The sequence below is a fragment of the Rutilus rutilus genome, assembly GCF_951802725.1.
Source record: "Rutilus rutilus genome assembly, chromosome: 5".
Lineage (NCBI taxonomy): Eukaryota > Metazoa > Chordata > Actinopteri > Cypriniformes > Leuciscidae > Rutilus > Rutilus rutilus.
Window position 1 is genome coordinate 7,949,530 of NC_140213.1, and position 17,466 is coordinate 7,966,995.

The 17,466-nt window shown below is 37.4% G+C and overlaps 1 protein-coding gene across 3 annotated transcripts in view; it reads left to right on the forward strand.

The window, feature by feature from the left end:
- Positions 1–17,466, forward strand: part of cntn5 (contactin 5) — a 312,302-nt gene that overhangs the window by 64,835 nt on the left and 230,001 nt on the right. The window contains exon 2 of one of the 3 annotated variants that reach the window (XM_084408899.1): positions 3,377–3,407. The exons of the other annotated variants lie outside the window; for them this stretch is intronic. The gene's annotated coding sequence lies outside the window, so the exon portion shown is untranslated. The remainder of the gene's footprint in view (positions 1–3,376; positions 3,408–17,466) is intronic. 3 annotated transcript variants of the gene reach the window in all.

Below are 17,466 nucleotides of genomic sequence, written 5' to 3' on the forward strand. Positions count from 1 at the left end.
ACACTTTGATGCTGTGGCTGGAAATAATTGGAAGTATTCAGAGTTGTTCCTCTAAGCCGTGTTTCTACCGCTAGACATTTGAAGGGGGTTTTAACTAAGAGCCGGTTGAAAGCAGCTAACATCTGGCGGCATAACATAAAGGCTTTGCGGGATTAAGCATGCTGCAAGTTACTGCTGGATTTACCCTTTGACATGGTAATTCATGTAAGATTCACACAAAAGCAGCACTGACACCTGGAATACAACCCTTATAGCACCACTACCCTAGTGAAAAAAAAAAAAAACTTTTATTTAAAATACATTTATTTTATACTAAGTATACTACATATCCATTAACACTGAAATATCGCTTGAGACTTGATGATATAAAGAATTGATCTTTGTGAAGCACTTCTTTATTGCACAATGCACATGTATTAATATTAAGCTTAAAATGGGTTTTAATGTCACTATTAGGATAGTATGATCACTATAATATCAGAAAGATATTTAAAGTGTACATAAAGTATACTTGAAATAGTTCCACTTAAGCACTATCAAATATATTTTAGTTATCCAGAAATAGTGCTGATGTCCAACTAAAGAGATACTTAAGTATATTAAGTACAACAATATTTAGCAGACTTTAAGTATACCAATTTAGTATACCAAAAGTACAATTGCAGGGTATTTACATTAAGTACATACATATGTAAATGTATTTGTAGTATACTTAGCATAAAATAAATTTATTTCAACTACATTTTAGTATATTTATTTTTCACTAGGGTATATCTGATACACAGTTACACCAGTGACGATGCAGATGATTTGATTATGTTTAAGCCTTGTCAGAAGCTGAGGTTTACAATTTATAAAGAGATTGTTGATAGACTAGATTGTAAATGTGAATGGTTTTGTGGGTGGTTGCCAAGGTGTTGCTATGCGGTTTTTAATGGCTGGATTACTTGATGCTGATTTTAAGCCTGATTTGCAGCTGGGCTGAGTCTGTACTGCTGTCACCCCCTGTCTGCAAAACTCCCAAAAACGTACCTATACATACTGCAGTTTTCAGCTGAAATGAACATGTGAAATGAATAATGACTCCCCCCCCCCCCTTTTCACACATTCCTTTTTACCATGGCAGATTATTGATGAATATCACGTGGTTTCATTCACAATATTGTATTATCTCCAAAAAAAATAATAAAAAAAAATAATAATAATTTACCATAGTATATGATTTGTAAACAATGACATTTTGACATTTTCATCACATAACCAGCTCCATATGTATGGCTATTGAGAGATAAACCGCCTTTCCACCTTCAGGCCAAACGTTTCTACGAATGGTAAGAAACAGTTCCAGATAAATTTCCACTTGAGCTTGGTCAGCACTGCACGATTACAAACCGTTCACAGCCCAGAATTCTCATCACAGTTGATTAAACTTGCTGAATTGTGCTGGTAGAATTCATGCAGTGACATTGCTACTCAAGATTGGTGCTATTTAAGCTGAGTAAACACAAGATAATAATGAAAAGTAAAGAAATAACTGATCATCCTCCATGTCGCTATTTACATCTCATACCGTCTGTAAACTCTTGCATTACCAAGGCAATGACTACATTTATAACGTCACGGAATAAAATGGTTTAGCGACGAGAATGGTTTGGCCTGACAGTGGAAAAGCGGCTATGGTAACCTTGCTTGGTAGCTCACCTGGTACAGAATTGCACTTACAATGTGGAGCAATCAGGTACAATTCCAGTGAAATACAGCTCAAAAAAAAAAGAGCTCAAAGACTTGGCATGGCTAAATGGCATGGTTGCTTCAGCAAATGTGTTTTTATCTCACGTTTGCTTTTGCTGTTGCTTAGGTTTAAGGTAGGGTTTAAAGGAGCTCTAAGTGATGTTGGGTGACGTCACTTCTTGTTGACGTTTAAAGTATTGTCAAACAAAACGGAGGCTAGCTAGACCCTCCCTCCTCCTCATCCGCGCACTAACCCCCCAAACCCCACCCCAAATCCTTCTTGTCGGTTATTGGCTGGAACAGTTTGTTATGTTTCGTGGTGCAGGTTGGCCCAGTTTGTTTTTGTTGCCGTTTGTGGAGCCTGGGGTGTCTACAGAGACTGCGTTTTTTTACAGTGTGTTCAGGGGACAGGCAGATAGCGGATAGTGAGGAGATGTTTGCTGTACGTGACAAAAAATGTTTTGGTCTAAAAAACGTGTGACATCGCTTAGAGCACCTTTAATGTAGGTGGTACGTTATTTTCATAACTGGATAGAGCATAAACCTTTTAACTCCACTCAAAGGATTTCATTTTCAAATCTGCCAACGTAATAAAAACATTTCCAGATTCACGTTCATCGTTTTCGAAAAAAAAATGAATACGCTTTGAGCACCACTCACTAGACATTTCACTTTGAAAGCAAATCGTGCAAGAAGCAACGTAATATAATTTTGCACCAATGAAGGCACATATGTTTTTCCAATGAGCCTGGATTTACATTTTGGGCAGCTTGAGGCCCTGATTTCTTACCTAAGTGGGGAATGTGTACATTTCTCAAGAGCAATTTCTGAAAGGGACACAAATAATACAGCCAAAATTGTACTTGTAAGGATATGTACAGTGGCTAACAACACAAAGCGATATACCCTAGTTGGACGTCTCTTACTTAGATATCCAGCTGCAGCAAGCCCACTGATCTGCCACTTAACATCATATTGATGCATAACGAGTGTACAACTGATGTACGCTCAACGGCTAGAGAATACCCATAATGCACTGTGAGAGTCGCGCTGAATGAATTCCAACGTCACGCCAGGAGATGGCGCCGCAGCTGAATCCATCATCCATTCCATTTTCCAAAACGCGCTGGTCCAGCATAATATCATACAGGTATACATTCCTTTAATTGATTATTAAATTGTTTAATTATTGTTTATATGTGCTAGTTTCCATAGCAGAGTTCAGGATAAATATTTTCATCACTACTGGAGCTGCCAGTTTGCTACGTTTCTATTAATTATTAAACCGCAAGCACACACTATGCAAAAGCGGCAGCCCTTCCGGAGCACTCATTGTCCGAATTCACTCACTCATTTTCATTCATTCCTTCAAGTGGACTATATTAGTGGAGTAATGTAGGGTATAGTGAATGTAAAGGGTATAGGGGGCGATTTTGAGCACAGCATATGATTCCATCTAGTTTAGATATAGGTAAATATAGAGGAAATCTAGTAGCTAATGCGGCTCCACAATGCAAATCTGAGGTCATTCAATGACCAGAGATTCAAAATGGAGTGTGTGGGACCACAAATCTCGACCAGTGTCTAACTTTATATTCTGGGTTTTTTTCTTTTCTTTTTTTTTTCTGTTTTTATTCTCTGCCAGGCGAAAATCAGACATCCAGCCATTTAGAAAGGTAATAACCCATATCTTCCAAACAAGCCTTATAATTTGAGGTAACATTCATATAGCACAAACAGTGTTTAATACTGAAAGTTAAGGGTTTATTCAAATCCCTAAGAATGAGCAATGATAATAGTGATGTTTATATGTAAGCAAGCACCACTAGTTGGGACTGTGTGAGAAGCTATATGATGCTGCATTGATTTTTTGGGGGGGGATTTTTTTTTTTACATCCACAACAGATTTGTTTGATGTTTAGAGTCTAATGAAATCTGTTTACATCCAGGAATTTGTGGGTTTCAGTATATTTAATCTCCTCCTTTTTTTAATGAACACAAAGTCACGATTCCCACTAGTATGATTCAGTCACAAGCATTTTTCTGAGCTGAGTAGTGTGATGTCAGTGGCATACATTTGATTTTTAGAGATGTAACATCCTCTTCAGATCTGAAGTGTGCAGTAGATAATATCCTAAGGGAAAAGCGTCTGTCCTTGACTAACAAGTAATATCACTCTCCTGGCTTCCATATCTCTGATATCGGAATTGAGACTTGCCAAACAGTGTGGATGAACCTATGAAGATTGCATCCCTTATCCAGTTCCTGGCAGATTTTGCACAGAGCGGAGGGAAATCTAATCTCACTTTGACAGACGTGTGAGCGTTAATCTCTTTGATCAGCCTGTGTGAAAGTTAACCTGACATCCAATCTGAAAACATTTCTGTTCTCAAAATGGAGGGGGAGAAAAAAAAGAAAAAAAAACTATTCGATTCCCCCCCACTGCTGAACTGAGTCACTATGCTAAACCTGAACAAACAGTGAAGCTTTTTTCATTTTATCTTGATTTTTAAAAACACAAAATAAATGAATGCAACTAAAAGATTTACTAAGATTTACAGAATTATTATACAAATTATTATAAGAAAGCGGGTCATGTTTGTATGGGGGTAAAACACCAATAGAATCAACTTTGAATGTAGTTCACAACCCATTTTACTTCTGTAATCTGACATATTTTTGAGTGAATATTCTTATATTCAGTGAAGAAAAAATGTGGGACAAGACCTGATTTAATCCATTGGGATTTGATTGGATTATGACAAATGGGTGTTACATATTATAATGGAGCTGGCAAATAGGGGAAAGAGCTGAAAATTAAGTGAATGATAAATTTGATGAAAAATATGAACATATTTTGTTATTATTTTATTTAAAATAAAATGTACTGAGTCACTCAAAGTAATACAAGTTTATACATTTTATGCACCATCTTTGTTTGTGAAATTCAAATACAATTGATTGTGAAGTATAGGGTTCCTGTAGCACTAACAATAGACATAAATGTAATGATTATCTTCATATCCGCCATCTCATCTACTGTGTTTTTCCTAATAATTAGCTTTGTGATTATTGCCCACAGCTGCAGAGGTGGCAATTAACAGGTGGTTTGGCATTGTTTCAAAGCTTTTAGGTAATAATCACACTGTTCTTAATTGCTGGCTTTGTTTTAATGAACTATGACGTTGGTGATGACTGTAGGCTTGCTGTTAAAATAACAGGTTGATGCTAGAATTTATGAGATATGTGGATGAGCGTTTAATGAGGTCTGATGTTCCATTTTTAACAAAACATTGGTTTTTATTTGGAATTTCAATAGAAGATCATTTGTAACTACACTTTTTTTTTGTATAAATGCAAACAAATAAAATTTACACCCTAACTAATTTGCATGAACAAAAATTTGACAAAGGTAGTAATAATTGGACTGAAAGTTTTTATAAATTAATTCGGAAAAAAACAACTTGCCAAACAAAAAGCATCCATCCAAAAACTCAACCCAAAAGTGCTAACCAGTGGTAAAAGCGGGGAATAATGGCATGATAAACATATTAATCACAAGCTTGCAGAAAAGAACTAAAAGGGGACCGAACTTTTTCAAATAAAAAAATCGTCTCAGGTTACGACTGTAACGCTTGTTGCCTGAGAAGGGAACGAGACGCTGCGTCGAAGACGACACTTTGGGGAACGCCTTCAGCGTGATAGCGTCTGAAGCACGAGTGGAACTAGTCCAGTTTGGAAATACCCACTGTGCCACACTGACTAGTGCCTGTCCTGGTATGAGGGGACTCAAGAGGCAACACTCTTCTTCTGCTGCTGCAGGTGTGAGGAGCTGGCGGCTGATGGGTGGGGTTGCTCCGGGCTCGATAAACTCAATGAGAACGGCCTTTTCCACAATTGCGACACCTCTTTGTTTAGATCGGGACAGAAAAGCAGACTCTGAAGTGAAGGCTGTGACCAAGCCTGCAGGAAGCGCTCATCAAGTTTACATTTCTTTTTCGCTTCCTGCTTTTCTGTTGGCCAATCAATATTTAATTTGGCCACTGCTCTAGTCACAACCTCCAGCAACTCCTCAAAAGCAGGGGAATGAGGTGGCAAGTCCTCTAATTCTCCTGCCTCGATGCTTAGAACATCTACCTCCTCAGAGCCAGATAATTCTAGCATCGGGTTCTCATCTTGGGTGGAAGAATCCACAGAGCGGGCTTCCAATCGCTGAATGGAAACAACGGAGCTGGCAGCTGAGAGCTGAGAAAGGGCCGAGACCGTCTCAAACTCATCAGTAGGGTTGGGCGATGTCCCCTAAATTGGCAGTTGACGATGTTTATTTGGCCGAAGACAAAGGCTGCTTGTCCGCGTTGCGTTCGGAGCGTGCGCACAGCATCCTGTCAGTAGAATTCAGTTCTCTTTCACGACTTATCAGGCTTTTAATATTTATTTTCAATATAAAGCAAATCCTGCTCTTTTCTTTCTCATTCATTCATGTTTTGTTATTAATAACTTTAAACAGAATCGTCAACTGAAATATGCGCGGATTATCAAAAATACAACACATTTATAGAAAATAAAGGGTCTCTGCGGCAAAAGTGAAAGTACCAGCGGCCAGCGGGTGAAATGTTTCGAAATGTCTCTTTGCACAGCAAAGCACCCGTTTCAATAAAAGGATATATTAAAGTTTATATAGCCTACTTTTACATTTTCGCTGCTGTTCTAAAATGGTTTTCGCCAGCTTGAATCCCAGTGCAGGAGCTGTAGGTTACCACAGAAACGTAAGCGGTTAGTTGATTGCTGTGGTGACTCGTGACACTCGCGGACAGCACTGAACACACACTTTTGCCGGTACAACTTGAATATTATTATCATCAACTTTTCATTAACTTCAGTAGGCTGTACAACAAGGGAATTGTAATTGGCTGCTTTTTCTGCAGAGAGATCATCTCTGTTGATGCGTCTTAATTTTTTTTAACGATCGTTTGTTGGTAAAGGGTGAGACCTTACGAGCCACATGAATTTTTACCAAAGAGCCAGGTGTGGCTCGCGAGCTTTTCACGAAGTGCCGTGAGACTGGGCTGGGTTGACAGGGTGGGGGGCGTGGCATCACGATGGTGGCTCTCCATCGTGATGTCGGTCAGCCATCACGATGGACGATGATATCGTCTATCGGCACAACCCTACTCATCAGCCAGCTCCATTTGTGATCCCCATGATTGTAAACGCCCCGGACCACAGGGAGTGTGAGCCTGGCCTGTCTCATCGAACAAGGCAAGGTGCGATCGGAGCATTCTGAGCAGCAGCAGCTCACACTTCACACAGACAGCACCCTCGAGCGTTGTCCGTGCATGCTCCGCTCCGAGGCACATAACACAAAGTGAGTGTGTGTGTGTGTGTCTCCCTCCGTGATATATCTGGAACACTGCCTATATTGCCTCTCACTCGCCATACTTTCACTCTTTTGATAAGGAATACTTTTTCACAGTAAGACAAACAACACCAAATAAGACTGACAAGTCACACCGAATACTCGAAGCCAACACTGTTGTGTGCCGGTGTCCCTTTGTAGCTTCCGTGTACACAGTCACTTGTGAAGTCATGATGCAACACCAATCGAGAATGGACTAGTTCCACACGTGCTTCAGACGCTATAACACTGGAGGCGTTCCCCAAAGTGTTGTCTTCGACAGAGCACGAGTTCCCTCGAAAGGGAACTTGTCTTTAAAGGTATACCTAATTCTTTCTAAATGTAGCGTACCAGTCAACTCTGTCAGCCATATTTTAAGAGTCGGAACTTCATTTTTCTTCCAAAACAAAAGAAAATGTTTAGCAGAGATTAACCCATATGAAACAAACTGTTGTTGTACCAGTGTAAGTCTCCAAAACTCTTCAGAAACTCCAAATATAATTAATATAGGATCTGGTTCAAAACGTATGTCCGTATGGAAAATTTTGTTCCAGAAGCTTTGTAATTGAGGACACATAACATAGCAATGAGACAGGCAGGCATCTATATTGCTTGTGTCTGAACGATTAAATGTTGGAGACCATACATGTATTCTCACACAACATGAGTGCTTTCCATATGAGTTTGAAAGTCTTGACTGAGGCTTCAGTTGAATGTTTACATAAAACATTAAATTAAAAGTGGGCTTTTAGACCATAACTATTGTAAATAAACTTTTGGCAGATATATGCATTTAAATTGAACAGTAATTTTCTTCTGCGATAATGGACCAAATATCGTCCACTTATCTTCCATGCAAGGCCCAATGTTTTTTTTTCCAATTAAATGCTGGACAGAATGAGAAAACAAGTATGCAGTGGTGTATTTATAGCATTTGACAGACAAGACAGGCCAGAAAAACATAAAAATAAAAAATAAAAACAAGGAAAAGGCGTCAACATGTAATTATTTACAACACTGTTAGTAATAACTTCCATTCTTTCTAAAAAATAAAATAAATAAAAACTTATAAACAATTCTCTTTTAGATACATACTTTCCAAGATTACTCTAATGGAAAGCTTATTATGAATTTTGGAAATAAATAATGTAAGTAAACTAAACAGCATAAAAACAGGAAATCACTGTTTTTACTTCACACTCTGATGTAACATGGTGAAAATGTCCTTGATATATATATGCGTAAATGTAAGCCAAGAGGTACTTAGGCTGTTTGATCAAGTTTTTTGTTCAAAATATGAATTATTGTACAAAATAAACCATGTCTGCTATGTTTAATTAGTGAAACCACAATAAATTCAGATCACAATTTTCAGAATCAGCAGTGTGCAGGCAGTCAGACAATACACAGGATGTTGTGTGTGTTATTAAACTCCTAAAGTTCAAAACAAAAAACAAGTAGTAATTTAAAGAGATATAATTCCACTTGCAAGTCCAGGCACAATATGAATGCTAAAATAATTAATTGCTTTCAATGGAACTTGACGGTGTGTCAGATGCTGATGCAATGGGGACACCCAAAACTCCAAGCTGACTATCTAGATGCATTGAATGTATACAACAGTATAGGCAAAGTTTAAATAAGGTGCTACATTCTATTTAAAAATGCCTTGGATATTGACTAAATAAACATTTTGGCTTTAATAGGATTGGTTGCACTTTATTTTACGTTATGTGCTCTTGGCGTGTACTTACAGCATTCTTACCTAAGACAGTACTGAGTAATATAAGGCAACTACATAGGTTAAGTTAAGTTTAATTAAATCGCCCCGCTATTTTGCTGAGCTAGCGACGGCCCAACTCGTAAATATGATCTTTCCAACATGACTTGAATGCATCATTAGAAAGTGTAAATCTGGTGATCTACGGCAAGTCATTTGCGGGTTAGTGCTGGACATTTAAAGCTTCAATCAATTAGTAAACATTTGGCCATGATGAATCTTAAAGCGAATCTGTGATTCAGAAATGGAGGTCTGCTCCAAAATCATTACCCTATTTGTACTAGTTATATGTACATTTAAGCAGATGACAAATGGCAGCCAGTGTCCTTAATCAAGAGACAGTGTGATATGCCACACACCTTGGGGCTCGGGAGCAAATGCATAATGCATACGACAGAGAGTTCCTAAACGCAAACTGTGTCAGCAGCATCCCAGGACGCGGGATGACAGCTTGTTGTTAATGGTGATAATGAGCAGGGACTGGGCAGCCACACCCGTGCTCCACATAAGTCAAGATGATAAGTTACGCGACCACCACGTCCGGTGGCACAGGACACGTTCCATGTGGTACCAGCTCCTGTTAATGCGTGATGTGTCTTTGCGCAGCTGACAATGTGGAGCAGGGTCATAAACAGTGTGAAAAAAACAGCAACAACAACATATGATTGTGTCCTGAACTTTAAAAGGTGTTGTCTGTTCTTAGTTTGGTTTGAGTCTCTTTTCACACTGATTTGTGTGTCACCTGTCATTATGGGCGGGTAATTTTGAGTACTTTTATTTTAGTTACTTGTACTGTATCACAATTATTTGGGACTGGAAATTCAACCCAAAAAGGTTTTAAATGGTAGCCTATATTTAATAATATATGCATTAAAATACACATTAACTGAAATAAAATAAAATAAGCAACTTTTTTTAGCTACATTTCAACATTTCTTACTTTAATTTCAGTTTAACTTCATGTTCTAAAATAACTCAAGCTAAAAATGAATAAAAACCATATAGTTTTATTTTAATATATATAAAAAAAATAAATTCAAATCATTCATAAAAACTATAATACTATCTAAAAAATATAACACTGATGGACCCGAACAAAAATATTAAATTATTTATTATTAATAAATCTGCTATTTATGGAAGCCTGCTTATGCCTTTACCAGAGTAAAATATAAAAATAAGTAAGCTAATTGTGAAATAAAGTTTCAAATTTTAAATAAAGGCATTTTACAAGAAATGCTCACAATTATGAGAAAATAAGGGCACATTGCAAGATTTAAAGTCATATTTTGAGCTATGAAGTTTCAATGACATGAAACAAAGTTGCAATTGTGAGATATCAATTTGTAATTTTGAGAAATAAGGTTTTTGAGATTTTTTTCACTTTTTTACATTTTTTTTGGCAGAAACAAGCTTCCATAGACATCAATGCTAAAACAGCATCACATTATGAAACGCTTAATGCAGAAACTAAAGACTGGATGTTTTCATAATGCAGCCAATAACTGATCATGACCATGTTCCCGCCAAAATATAGTTGGTGTGTTGCCTTGTGAAAAAACTGAATACTTTCAATTGCAATCAAATAAGGCACTGAAAGCGGCCATTTTTCAAAAGAAAAAACAAGCAATTCGAAATAGTCGAACCTGTTTAAAAGCACCAGCAGGGAATTAATTTGGTTTAACATTTTAATTAAGATACAATCTAAATTGGTTTAATCATGTTTCCCGAGTTTCCACCTAACAACCTTTTAGAAGCTGTACATCAGTCTTCCCTTCCACAATCAAAGGGAATTGTATGTTCTGTTGTTTTCTAATCACTGTGCACTTCCCTTCATTCCTGTAATGAACAGGTTCTCATTGAATTCTATATTGTTTGATAACATAACATCATCCTGTATCTCCCATTACGGTGGCAGGCTGTATAGGCCCTTCCATTAGCAAGCATCAATACACGTCATTCAAATCCCCACTCTCCAGCAGGAGTCCTGAGCGGAGAGCTTACCTTGACTATTAGAAAAATATCAATATTGGCAGCTCAGATAACACAGAGTGGGCCGTGCTCGCTGGAGGGGGCTTTAACCAGGGAGGAGATCGAATATTTGCCGGTACTGTACTCAAGAGCCTTTATGACAACAGTAAAAGCCCTTCCGCCTTGAATACTGCAGACTGACTCAAGTGAAATGAATGAATGTGGCCTAATATGCTGATTCTTAATGCCATGCTGAATTGGCAATTGGTTCAATGGTTTGGTATGTGCAAGGTTTTTGTGGTGTGAGGTACTACAGTGGATTCTTTGCTAAAGATGAAATAAGTGGAATATCAGTCAGGTCAGTGATATAAGTTCTGGTCTTTTCTCATACTGATTCAATACCTCTTTTTTATACAGGCCCCGTCTTCTCACTCCCCAAGATATCAAATATTAATAAATGGACCACCGTCACCAAATGGTCTGGAACAGCGTTACCGATGCTGAACCTCTGGTTCAACCTTTATTGTAAAGGTTCCACAAAAGTGAAAGTAACACACGCACATTTTGTTTGGAAACAATTATTCTCAGAAAATGTTCTTATTGTATTTTTAACATGTGTTTCTATGGAAATGTCATCTATTTTTTTATTATTTTTTTCTTAATTTGTAATGTTCAGAAAAAAGACAACTGTTCCAACAGTACCCAATTGGGCTGGATGATTTGGCCAAAAAATAAACCAATATTGTGATTTGAACTGTGTGTACTATTATTATTATTATAGTAGTAGTAGTAGTAATGTAGTGTTATTATTAACATATCATATTGCTGCCATAAAAATTAATTAAATAAATAAATAAATAAATAAATAAATAAATAAATAAATAAATAAATAAATAAATAAATAAATAAATAAATAATTAATTAGAATAAAATAAAATTTGAAAGAGCAAAACAGCAAATGTTCTGGCTTCAAATAGAATCTGCCTGTGTATAATATTTTAATATTCTCATTTCACGCAGCATTGCTCAGTTAAACCCTTAGGACTTCAGTTTGGAAGAAGACATTTTCGAATTTCTCGATGTAGTTATATATATATATATATATATATATATATATATATATATATATATATATGCTTATGAAAAACACTGTAAATCACTGCCCACCAAAAATCGAAAATTACATGAATATTAAAAGAAAAGGATCTTGGAATACTTTGCATTCTCTGCATTTTGTACAACATACTAAATGCACCATTCTACACATTCCCAACCCTATGTGAGCTGATTTATTAAAAGTTTTGGCTATTATATACTTTGGTATAATTTGATTATGCAATCAGCTACCAAGACAACATTGTGTCTAAGCATACATTCATCTGTTTTGTTTTTATAATTATGAAATATTATATTATACTACTTTTCTCCAAACAATATACATCATCGTAATCCAGCATTAGTGTGTGTATATATTGTTTGGAGAAAAGTAGGAGTATAATATAATATTTCATAATTATAAAAACAAAACAGATGAATGTATGCTTAGACACAATGTTTGTGTTCAGGTTGTGTATTCATGAAGATGCTATAAAAATATAAATATATAGTGTAAAGACGATTATGCCAGTGTTTTACGTTTACAAGTTCACATGTATGACACCTCCTGCCTGAACTTGTCTCTTCTTTCTAATCTGGGAACTGCGGCTCAGTGCCTGTAATCCAGCATTGGGAATTATAAGCGACCACACAGGGCTCAGAATGCGTCTAATTAAAGCATCAATTCTCTCGTCTGCGCTCATTCCAGAATCCTCTCGAATATCACTGACGGAAATGTTAATGGGCTGGAGAGGTGTGAAGCGCTATATTAAGCGAGCATGTAGCCTGTGATTATAATCAGGGCTCGCCTGTTCCTGATTGACTATCAGCGGGTTCCCATCATCAAGCTACCGAACTCTTCTGCAGTCACGGGAGTTTTGGCGGGGGATCTCCACACACCGGTCGAATGGACTCAGACAAATATTGAGCAGACAGGAAGTGGTTGCTGTTTGGCTTGTGTTTTTACAGTATATGGATTATTTCTTGGACTCTAGTTGACTTGCTTGAGCTCTTTGGGATGCCAGTTCTTGGAGTCATTTAACTGCCCAACCGAAACAACAGCTTTCTAGACCACTGGTTCTCAACTGGTGGGACGTGCACAGCAGGACAAAAACAACTCCAAATGTAACTCATTCAAAGTTAGGATATCATAATGAAAAGGCTTTTATACATTTTCAAAGTGAGAAGAAAACCTTGTCTTTTGTTGCTGAAATCAAAAGCTGGGTGTAAGACTCTCCTCCACTCAAATGTATCTGCCACTAGGTAAAAGCTTTATATTTAGCCCAGTGTTTGTTGCATGTGTTAAGCTGATAAATCACACTTCTGCTGTTATTTATGCAATGAAAAAGCAAGGATGGAATAAATGATAAAAAAAGTGATAGGAAAGACATTCATAATGTTACAAAAAAAAAATATATATAATAATTATAAAATATAAAAAATCTAAATATATATATTTCAAATATTATGCTGTTCTTTTGAACTTTCTTTTCTTCAAAACACCTCTGAAAAAAAAAAAAAAAACACATTTAAACATCTCATAATTCTCTGCTCTTGCTGTTTGTGAACAATAGAACACATGTTGTGTGAATGCAATGTTGCGGAAGTGTCACAGAGCAAGGCAGCCTATACTCAATGAAGCAGCCTTCCCTATCCATTTGTATCAGCACTGGGGCAGTTTTTTTCAGGAGGAGCTTTCTGTTAGTGTTGTGGTTGTCACTCCTGGTCCCGGGGACTCATAGAACTGCACATTCTGTCTGGAAACACTTGATTCAGATCATCAGTTCGATATGAAAGAGCTGCATGAACTGAACAGAGTGTGTCAGATAAGAGTGACATACAAAATATGCATTTCTGTGGATCCTAAGGACCAGGAGCGAAAACCACTGTGTGAGTGTACAGTATCCTGAAGAAAAATTCAACACAGGTAGGTGAATGCAAAGATTTTTTTTTTTACGGATGATTGGAACATATGGCCCTGTCTCTTCCTGGCTCTGCATCCTGAATTAAGAACGAACAGTAATAATTCCCTACTGGCAGTGTCAGCTCTTGATGTAACAGTATTCCTGCAGGCTGGAATCAGTTTCAGCTTTCTTTTTTTTCTATTCAGAGATAACTTATTCCTTTCCCAGAGCTTCACACTAGCAGTTATTTTAACACAAATCAGCCTCTGCTTGTTTCTAGTTACTTCTTTCAACTTATGACTTCCCGTATGGATCATTTCTTTGGCAAAACGAGATAGTGCTGTCCATTTAAGATTATATGACACGCATACCATTGCAATTACTTTTCTCACCATCCTCCCTCGACTTTCGATTTCTTCTCCTCCTACAGACCTCAAACAAAAGCTTCTCGGAAAATGCAGAACAGTAGATCAGCATTAGTCATTACTGAATGACATCGGAAGCTGAGATTAGGAAGATGTAGACGCCCATGCTGCATGGGCACAGAAGAAGGGCAAAGTTGCACCAGTTGGATAGTTCATTTCTTGGCACAAATGATCTTAGATAACCAGAAAGCAGGCGGTAAACAAATTGTATTTAAAAAAGCCGTTTCTCTATCAGTAATGGAGAAGAGTTATAACTGTGTATATATATATATATATATATATATACACACACAGGCACACAGTATTCAAGTACAATTTTTGGCATTTTAAAGTTGGCATGAAATGAAAGTTTACTATTTTTAAATGCATGTTATACTGTAGATCTTATTTTCAACAATTCATTCATGCATATGTGTAAAATGTTATTACTGGATCTTCCGGTGAAAACAGCAGACTTCCCTCTAGTGATGTATGCAGGACTTCTCCAATCATTTAATCCGCTTAAAGCTCTGCCTCCACTTTTGAGTGCTACGCCCACATCTCAACATCCAATCAACAATCGATGCATAGTTCCAAGTCTCCTCCCTACTTTTTTTTTTTTTCTTTTTCAATAATCCGTCACTTTCTAATGTAGGTCTCGATATGGAAGAAAAGATCTGTCGCTGCTTGCAATTCATGAGTAGCCTGGAAATCCAGACCTAAATCTGAAAGATTAATGGTCTGGCATCGACTAATGAAAATCGGCCAGCTCGAGGGGCGGCACCAAGCATGCATTTGAAAATCTCACTGCACGCAATTGGATAACACTACGACCAATCACAACAAGCCCCATACGCTTAGCTACCAGCGGAGCTAACTGGTAGATTAGACTCTTGCCGTATCCGGTCGGCAAAACAGCAAAAACGCCCTTCTTGCAAAGGAATGATTCGAGCGGCGTCTTCTTTTCCTCTTTTAGATAAAAAGCCAAGTCTAACTCGTTCATTGTAGCGGTCAAAGCCGTTTCAAACAACTGGTGTTCATCCATAGCCATCTTGCAATGTTTACTAATGACTTCGACGTCACAGCGCTGTCGTCATCTGTTTAGCTCGCCTCTGGCCCGCCTATATCAGATAACCCGATGTGATTGGTGCAGCTCGGATACAAGGGCATATTTAATGAGCATCATTACTCGACGCCAGAGTAAACTCGCTGAGCAAATTCAACTTGTGCTCTCGCGAAAACTCTGGATTTACAGAGTAATTCATGAGCTGGTTCAGGTATCTATCGCAAATCACATTCAAAAGTTATTGATCAGTTTATTTATTTATATATTTTTCATCTGCATTTTAATCTGCTTTTCTTTTGGGGGGGGCTTTTTTTATTTCATTTTAAAGATTAAAGATTATATTAAATCAAAGCAGACATCTTATGCAAATTAGCGGGCACAAATCAATCTTAGTGAATTCCCTCGTTAAGCTCTGGCATTTGGCTTTTTTTAATTAAAAGAAGCCCTTATCTTGTTTATTGTGTAATTATAAGTATTTTCGGGAGACGTGTGTCGCATTCTTTAACCCGCCTGGAAACAAAGCCGTCGTGATTCCAAACCCCCCATGGAAAAAGAAAGCCGTCATGTTTACAGCTGTGAAAACGTGCACTTATCATGATCAACTAAATGCTGGATTTTCAAAAGTATGTGAAGGACGTGAAGTTCACTGCATAGACTTTGTTTCTTTTACATGTCGTTCTGTTAGAGACATCGACTTTACATTTTCACACCCCTGAAAATGACACTGAACAAAACAAACTGCGATCGGTTGCTTTACATCAGACGGTCTCTTGGGTGGTCCTTAGCCAGTGAAAGCTTCTATGGAGTCCAGGCCTTCCGGTGTCAGTCTGAAGGTCTGGCTAAGCAAGACAGAGTTAACTAAGATATCTCCACTTCTAGATTAAATGCATAACAGTATTGTTTCTCTGCAAAGGCCGTTTAGTCTCCAGCAGCCTCTCTGTCCTGCTGAGGTCACTGTGGTGGAGTCGTCATGGCCCAAAGCCGCTCTAATCCCCGTCCCCTGGGTGACATTACACTTCATCTGCCTCTTTTAATTAATGAGGAATTTAAAGAGAGCCATCTGATCCTCCTCGTGACAAACGAGCGCTTTTTTTAATTATCTCCACTTTCTTTTGTTTCTGCTCTCATAAAGATAACAGTACTGCCTTTTAAACAATTAGCAAGAGCTGGACACCGTTTTATCTCGCTGGTACGGAAATGCACTGTAAGAGAGCATGCACTACATCAGAGATGTTGGCCTTACATTATTATTGTCAACGTTCACTTCAAAGCGAGGTAGTGCAGCTCTCTTAATATCATCCCTCTTGCTACTGCTATTTCATCATCAGTGGAATTACGCCGTCAAAGACATCTTGCGTGTGATCTGAATACTAGTGGTCTCATAGTCAGAGACACTTGGAGTTTTAAGTTCAGAACTCTCTTGATTTGATCGAAAACCATACATTTTTTACAATAAAGGATACTATAAAAAAAAGATGTATTTTGTTATGTTGCACATCAAAATGTGGGTCAGTCCTTACATAATAATATTTACTAAATGTTTTTAACTTATAAATTATTTAGCTTGGAAATCAATATATAGAATTAGCTGTAACACTTTACTTAAACACTTTATGTATAATGCATTTTAAATGTATTCATAATGTAAGTTACAGTATAATGCATTATATATTTTCATAACTAATTGTAATTAAAGTTAAAATGCATTGTAATATTTGCAGATTTCATCTGAAATTGATTGATTGTCTCTAAATGCATCTAAAGGTGTGTTCAATGATAAAGACTAAATGTGTCATATATTATCATGGATGTAGTACTGCATGTGTTGATTGCTGGAAATGTATTTAAATCAAAAGTTGGTATGAGATTGGTCATATTCTGGAATAGAGAGAGAGAGAGAGAGAGAGAGAGAGAGAGAGAGAGAGAGAGAGAGAGAGAGAGAGAGAGAGAGAGAGAGAGAGAGAGAGAGAGAGAGAGAGAGAGAGAGAGAGAGAGAGAGAGAGAGAGAGAGAGAGAGAGAGAGAGAGATAGATAATGATGAGAAGCACTGTTACACCTTTATTAAAAGAGGGAAATACAAGCTGACATAATTGCCACAGGACGTCTTCCTTTCTGTAAAC